This window comes from Trichechus manatus, unplaced genomic scaffold (assembly GCF_000243295.1).
Source record: "Trichechus manatus latirostris isolate Lorelei unplaced genomic scaffold, TriManLat1.0 scaffold00224, whole genome shotgun sequence".
Taxonomy (NCBI): domain Eukaryota; kingdom Metazoa; phylum Chordata; class Mammalia; order Sirenia; family Trichechidae; genus Trichechus; species Trichechus manatus.
The window spans coordinates 2823399-2832064 of record NW_004444160.1 but is presented as its reverse complement, the minus strand read 5'-3'; positions in this window follow the sequence as shown (position 1 = coordinate 2832064).

The window sequence follows — 8666 nt, the reverse complement described above, 5'->3', positions numbered from 1 at the left end:
GAAATCAGGAAAATAATACCATTTATAATAGCTCCTAAAAAACATAAAATACTTAATAATAAATCTAACCAGGGATGTAAAAGACCTATAAATATAAATAAAACTACAAACACTATTGCAAGAAACCAAAAAAGACCTACATAAATGGAAAAACATACCATACTCATAGATAGGAAACCTCATCATTGTGAAAATGTCAATCCTATCCAAAGTGATCTACAAATACAATGCAATCTTGATCTAAATATCAACAGCATTCTTTAATGAGATGGAAAAACCACTTACCAACTTTATACAGAAAGGAAAGAGGCCCTGGGTAAGCAAACTTTCTTGAAGAAAAGTAGGGGGCCTCACACTACCTTACCTCAGAACCTACTATACAGCCACGGTAGTCAAAATAGCCTGGTACTGGTATAACAACAGACACATAGACCAATGGAACAGAATTGAGAACCCAGATGTAAATCTATCCACCTATGGTCAGCTGGTCTTTGACAAAGAACCAAAGTCCATTAAGTGAGGAAAAGACAGTCTTTTTTTAAAAAATGATGCTGGCAAAACTGGATGTCCATCTGTAAAAAAATGAAACTGGATCCATACCTCAAACCATACACAAAACCTAACTCAAAATGAATCAAAGACCTAAATATAAAACCTAAAACGATAAAGATCATAGAAGAAAAAATATGGACAACACTAGGGGCCCTAATACTTGGCATAAATACAATACAAACCATAACTAATAATGCACAAACAACTGAAGATAAACTAGATAACTGGGAGCTCCTAAAAATTAAACATGCTCATCAAAAGACTTCACCAAAAGAGCAAAAAAAAAAAAAAAAAAATGTACAGACTTGGAAACAATCTTTGCCCAGGACATATCTGACAAGGGTCTAATCTCTAATATCTATAGAATACTTCGACATCTCAACAACAAAAACACAGATAATCCAGATAAAAAATGGGCAAGGAATATGAACAGACACTTCACCAAAGGTGACGTTCAGGTGGCTAACAGACACAGGGGGAAGTGCTATCAATATTAGCCATTAGAGAAATGTAAATCAAAACTACACTGAGATACCATCTCACCCCAATATTACTGGCACTAAGAATAATAATAAAAAAAACCCAGAAAATAGCAAATGTTGGAGAGGTTACAGGGAGATTGGAACTCTTGTGCACTGCGGTTGGGAAAGTAAAACGGTACAACCACTATGGAAAACGATATGGTGCCTTCTTAAAAAGTTAGAAATAGAAATACCATAAAATCCAGCAATCCCATTACTAGGAAATTATCCTAAAGAAATAAGAGCCATCACACAAATAGACATATGCACAGCTATGTTCATTGCAGCATTATTCACAGTAGCAAAAGATGGAAACAACCTAAGTGCCCATCTACAGATGAATGGATAAACAAATTATGGTACGTACATACACACAATGGAATTCTATGCAACAGCAAAGAACAATGATGAATCCATGAAACATCTCACAACATTGATGAATCTGGACAGCATTATGCTGAGTGAAATAAGTCAGCCAAAAAAAGGACAAATATTGTATGAGACCACTATTACAAAAAACCAAGAAAGGTTTACACACAGAAAAAAAAAATCTTTGAGTTACAAGGGAATGGAGGAATATGCAGGGGAAATCGCTAACTAGATTAAAAAACTCGCTGCTGCCAAGTTGATTCTGACTCATAGCAACTCAACAGGAAAGAGTAGAATTGCCCCATTGGGTTTCCAAGTAGCAGCTGGTGCATTCAAACTGCTGACTTATTGCATAACAGCCGAGCTCTACTAGATAATCGACAAGTATTAAGATTGGTGAATGGAAAGACAACACATGACATAGGGGAAGGCAGCACAACTTGACCAGGGCAAAGTCATAGAAACTTCCTAGACACATCCAAACACCTTGAGGGACCAAGTTACGGGGGCTAAGGGCTGGGGTCCATGGTCTCCAGGGTCATCTAGGTCAATTGGCATAACATAGTTCGTAAAGAAAGTATTTTCCATCCTACTTTGGTGAGTAACGTCTGGGGTCTTAAAAGCTTGTGATCAGCCTTCTAAGATACATTTATTGGTTCCGTTGTGTTCAGAGCAAAGGAGAATGAAGAAAACCAAAGACACAAGGAAAATATTAGTCCAGAAGAACTAGATGGTGCCTGGCTACTACTACCCACCACTCTGACAGGGATCACAATAGAGAGTCCTGGACAGAGCAGGAGAAAAATGTAGAACAAAATTCAAATTCCCCAAGAAAGACCAAGCTTCCTGGTCTGACGGAGATTGGAGGAACCCCTGAGACTATGGCCCCTGGACACCTTGCTGACTCAGAACTGAAGCCACTCCCAAAGTCACCTTTGCCAAAGGTTAGACAGGCCTATAAAACAAACAATAACACATTGTGGGGATTATAAACAATACCACGAAACAATTTATGTATAAATTTTTTTGAATGGAAAACTAATTTGCTCTGTAAACTTTCACCCAAAGCACAATAAAATTTTTTTAAAAAATCATTTAATTATGTTGTCCTTTAAGAGTCATATTTTAATCTTTGGTCTGTCATCTAAAAATGGCTTAATCTTTTCTAATCCACGTCTAATGAGAGTAGTGTTATTAAACTTGGATTAAAAATATATTTACTATGTAAGAATTGGAGTTGTTCCAACCATGACTATATATGGGCAGGTATTAGTTTTCATCTGCACAGGTATTTTTGCTAGTACTCTTTTTTTTTGTCCGTTTAAAATTTTTATTTTATTTATTTATTTTTGTTGTGCTTTAGGTGAAAGTTTACAGAGAAAATTAGTGTCTCATTAAACAGTTAATGCACAAATTGTTTTGTGACATTGATTGCGAACCCCACGAGGTGTCAACACTCTCCCCTTCTTCATCCCAGTTTCCCTGTTTCCATTTGTCCAGTTTTCCTGTCCCTCTCTGCCTTCTCATCTTTGTTTTTGGGTTGATGTGCCCATTAGTCTCGTATATGTATATATTGAACTACGAAGCACGTACCTCATGTGTGTCATTGTTGGCCCTATAAAACAAAACCCATTGCCATCGAGTCATTTCTGACGCATAGTAACCATAAAGGACAGAGTAGAACTTCCCTATAGGGTTTCCAAGCAGTGGCTGGTGGATTCGAACAGTCGACCTTTTGGATAGCAGCTGTGGCTCTTAACCACTGCGCCACCAGGGCTCCCTAGGCTCTCTATACCTCTAAAACTATTGATTTTTTTTGAAAAATTTTGACCTGGAGAATTTTTGAGGATCACAATAGAGGGTCCTAATCTTTGGCTGAAGGGGGACCCTCAGGAGTGACTTCAGTACTTCAATACTGAGTTAAAAGGGTGACAGGGGCTATACTCTTGAGGTTTCTCCAGTCTTTGTCGGGCCAAGCAAGCCAGTTTTTTTGTGTGTGTGAATTCGAATTTTGTTCTACATTTTTATTCTACTCTGTCCTGGACCCTCTACTGTGATCCTCAAAATTCTCCAGGTCAACACTTTAAAAAAAAAAAAAAAATCAATAGTGTTAGGGATATAGAGATTCATTAATCCTTACAGTTATTCACAAAATACCCACTGATAATATAGTTTGTGTGAAATGCCTTGCTTTATGAGAAAACAAAAAGGTGAATTTTTGGAAATTAAAACAATATATATCATTCATAAGAAAAAATTAAAAAGTTTTAGATGAATGAAGTTACAAAATGAAATCCTGTCTTTTTGACGAAGAAATAGAAAGTATGATAGAAAAGACAAAATCTACTGCTGTCGAGTCAATTTGGACCCTTAGTGGCTCTATAGGCAGAGTATAACTGCCCCATAAGGGTTTCCTAGGCTGTAATTATTTAGGGAAGCAGATTGCCATATCTTTTTCCTGCACAGTGGGTGGTGGATTCAAACCACTCGCCTTTTGGTTAGCAGTCGAGCACTTAACCACTGCTCCACCCGGGCTCCCTTTAGGAAAGATAAAACCAAAGCCAACCCCCTTGCCGTCGAGTCGATTCTGACTCATAGCGACCTTATAGGACAGGGTAGAGCTGCCTCATAAGGTTTCCAAGGAGCAGCTGGTGGATTCCAACTGCCCACCTTTTGGTTAGCAGCTGAACTCTTAACCACTGCACCCCAGGACTCCAGCAAGGAAAGATAACCAACCAACAACTGACTTATTGCCTTCAAGTGGATTCCGACTCATAGCGACCCTATCGGACAGGGTAGAACTGCCCCATAGGGTTTCCAAGGAGCAGCTGGTGGATTCTATCTGCTGACCTTTTGATTAGCAGCTGAACTCTAAACCTTTGCACCACCAGGGCTCCAAGGAAAGATAAGGGGTTTAAAATATCATTCTAGAAGGTATTATATCTGGCATACAGGCATTTCAGTAAAAGAGACCAGAGTAAATATAGTGGAGGAAATAATTATAACAATAATAGAAGTGGACCCTCTGAATTGAAGGATATCTTGGTCCTTCAGAGTGAAAGAATGGAGAGTACTAAGCAGGTTGAAAACCAAAACAAAACAATGTATCAAAACATACATACAAAATTTTAGAATTTTAGGCAGCTAAGCAATAATGGGGAACCCTGTTGGCACAGTGGTTAAGAGCTCCTCTGCTAACCAAAATTTTGGCAGTTCGAATCTACCAGCTTCTCCTTGGAAACCCTATGGGGCAGTTCTACTCTGTCCTGTAGGGTTGCTGAGTTGGAATTGACTCAAGGACAATGGGTTTGGTGGGTTTTTTTGGTTTAAGCAGTAAAGAGAAAATTATAAAACTTCCCAGACTCCTGGGGAGGCATAAGTGTGTGTGGACACAAATGAAAAATATTTACTTTCTATCTTTTGTTGTGATTATGAACAATACCCAACTCTCAGTGGCTTAACAATACAGTTCTTTATATCTCTCAAGCAAAGTCCACTGAAATATCTGGATACTCTCCAGGGCAGCTGCCCTCTATGAAGTGACAGCATTTCAGATGGTTTTGATCTCGCAGCTCTAAACATGAGGTCTCCTATGATTACCATAGTAGGCATTAAAAACTAACACTCACACTTCTATACTTCAGTCTGTGACAGTTTATTTCTATTTATACTCTTTTGGCCAGAACTTGCCATATAGTTTCTGCTCATTTGAAAATGGCCGTGGAGAGAGATGAGCAAATATTGGCAAAGCATTGCCAATTCCTATTTTCTGGGAGCCTTCTTATTTTCCAATCCATCTGAATGTTTTAAAACTTTTTCATTAAAAAACATATTTTTAAATTTCTAAGCGCCTTATTTTAATTATCTCATTGTTCCTTTTTAAAGCAATTTGTTCTTGTCTTGTTATAGAGATAACTAGATGGCAGGCTTCTTCTTGTATGAGTGGAGAGGAAACTTGAGTTTATAACTGTTGAAAGCAGGAACACAAACAGAAACCTGTACATCAATGTTCATTGCAGCATTCACAATAGCCAAAAGGTGGAAACAACCAAAATCTCCATCAACAGATAAATGAGTAAACAAAATGTGGTAAATACAATGGAATACTTCTCAGCCATAAAAAATAAATGAAGTCCTGATGCATGCCACAACATGGATGAACCTTGAAAGCATTATGCCGACAGAAATAAGTCAGTTGATAAAGGACAAATACTGTATGATCTCACTTACATGAAATAAGCAAATATATAGAAACCAAAGCGTATCAGTGGTTACCAGGGATGGAGGGGAAAAGGGAAAATTTTTGCTTAGGGCGCATTGAGTTTATGTTAATTGTGGTGAAATAATTTGGAAAAGAATAGTGATAAAGGTTGCAAATATGAATAATATAACCAAAGTCATTGAAATATACATGTAGAAATTGTTGAACTGGAAAAAAATGTAGGCAGCAAACCATAGTAGTACCTATGACTTGGCAGTGGTAGAAATCCCTAATATTTTCATATTACATTAGAGTTGTTACAGTTGTTGAAATATCATTTATTCTTATCATGACTTTGAAATTATAGTAAATACTAGAATCAGTGCCAGAATTTTGTCAATGTTATTAAAAAAAAAAAAAAAAAGAATGTTAATACTGGGGAAGTCAGCATAAATTGACCAAGGTAAGGTCATGGAAGCTTCACAGACACATCCAAACTCCCTGAGGGACCCAAATTACTGGGCTGAGGGCTGGGGACTATGGTCTTGGGGGACATCTAGCTCAATCGGTATAACAGTTTATAAAGAAAATGTGCTACATCCTACTTTGATGAGCAGTGTCTGGGGTCTGAAAAGCTTGTGAGCAGCTATCTAAAGTACTCCACTGGTCCCATCCCATCTGGAGCAAGGGAGAATGAAGAAAACCAAAGACTCAAGGGAAAGATTTGTCCAAACGACTAACGGACAACAAGTGCTACAGCCTCCACCAGACTGAGTCCAGCACAAAGAAATGGTGCCTGGCTACCGCCACCAACTGTTCTGACAGGGATCACAATCTAGGGTCCCGGACAGAGCTAGAGAAGAATGTAGAACAAAATTCTAACCCAAGAAAAAAGACCGTACTTACTGGTCTGACAGAGACTGGAGAAACCCCGAGTGTATGGCCCCCAGACACTCCTTTAACTCAGTACTGATGTCACTCCTGAGATTCACCCTTCAGCCAAAGGTTAGACAGGCCCATAAAACAAAACGAGACTAAATGGGCACACCAGTCCAGGGGCAAGGACGAGAAGTCAGGAGGGGACAGGAAAGCTGGTAATGGGGAACCCAAGGTCAAGAAGGAGAGAGTGTTGACATGTTGTGAGGTTGGCAACCAATGTCACAAAACAGTATGTGTATTAATTATTTAATGAGAAACTAATGTGCTCTGTAAACTTTCATCTAAAGTACAATAAAAAAAAAAAGATTGCAGCCTAGAAAGAAAAAGAATGTTAAAAAAATAGTTTATAAACATCAGGATATTTAAGTTTATTTTTTTTCCTGGAAGGCCAATTTCTAAACAGAATAGATTTCCTAACAGAATAATTCAATTTATTTTGGGAATAAAAACAACAAAGTATACACAAAATCTTTAAGGTGAACTATAAGACTTTTATGAAGTACGTAAAAGAACACCTAACTAAATGAAAAGACTATATTTTTGGATTAGGAGATTCAATATAGTAAAGGGTAAATTCTCAAAGATTAAAATAGTAATTCAATGCAATTAACATCTGAATTCTGCCATGTATATGATAAGCTTGAAAAGCCAATTCTAAAGTATATTTTGAAGGCGAAATCACAATATTAGCCTAGAAAATTAAGAAGGGTGATTTGTGCATGAAATTATATCTCATGGTGGTTTTGATTTGCAATTGTAATAAGTGAGATAGATTGTATTTTCATAAGTGCATTGCATATTTCAGTTTCCTCTTCTGTGAATTGCCTATTCATTTGACTGTTTTTTTTTTTTTGCTGTTGTATGTTTACTGACATTGTATCTTGCTTTTATCTTTGTTCCTCTTTTTTTTTCTCCTACTGTCTTTAAATGTAATTTGATACTCTTGTAAGTTAGATATGGGTCATTGATTTTTCACTCACTCTTCTTTTCCAATATATGTATTTCAAGCCATAAGATTTCCCTTTAAGCTGGCTGTAGCTACATCCAACAGTTTTGACATGTCATATTTTCATTATCATTCATTTGAAAATATTTTCTAATTTATATTTTAATTTTTCTTTGTTCTGTGTGTTATTTAGGAGTCTATTGCTGAATTCCAAGAACTGTGAATTTGTATTTTCCTTTGTCTTATTGATTTTTAGCTTAATTATATTGTGGTCGGAGAACATATTCTGAATGATTTCAGGACATTGAATTTTTTTTTTTTAGGTTTGCTGTATGGCCTGCCATATGGTCAATTCTGGTAAATTTTTTATGTGCACTTGAAAAAAATATGTTCTTTTTCTATTGATTGCAACGTTATACATATGCCAATTAGGTCAATTCTGTTAGTTGTGTTATTTAAATATTTTGCTTGTTTGCTTGTTTATTTAATTTGTTCTACCAATTACTGAAAGATTTCTCGAAATCTTCCATTATGATTAATAAATTTGCCCATTTTTTTCCTTTTACTTCAGCCAAAATTTAATTAAGATTTTTGAAGGTTTATATTATATTTAGATGTGTGAGATGGAGCAGGACCAGGCAATGTTTCCTTCTGTTATATATAAGGTTACCATGAATCTGAGCCAACTCAACAGCAAGTAACAGCAACAACTTACTTCCTGGTGAACTAACATGTTCATCCTAATGAAATGTGCCTCTTTCTCTCTAATAAAATGCTTCTTGCCTTATCTACTTTGTGTGATATTCGTATATCTATGTTGTTATTTCGTGCCCTCGAATCAATTCCAACTCATAGTGATCCTATATGACAGAGTAGAACTGCCCCCCCACCCCCATAGGGTTTCCTAGGCTGAAATCTTTCAGGGAGCAGACCACCAGCTCGGTACTCCTGGAGAGGAGCTGGTGGAATTGAGCCACTGACCTTTCGGTTAACAGCTGAGTGCTTAACCACTGCCCCACCAGGGCCCTTAGCATAAACTGTACCAACTTTCTTTTGGTTGGTGTTTGTGAAATGAGTTTTTTCTCATTATGTTACTTTCATCCTGTGTCTTTATATTTAATTGTATGACTTACAAGCA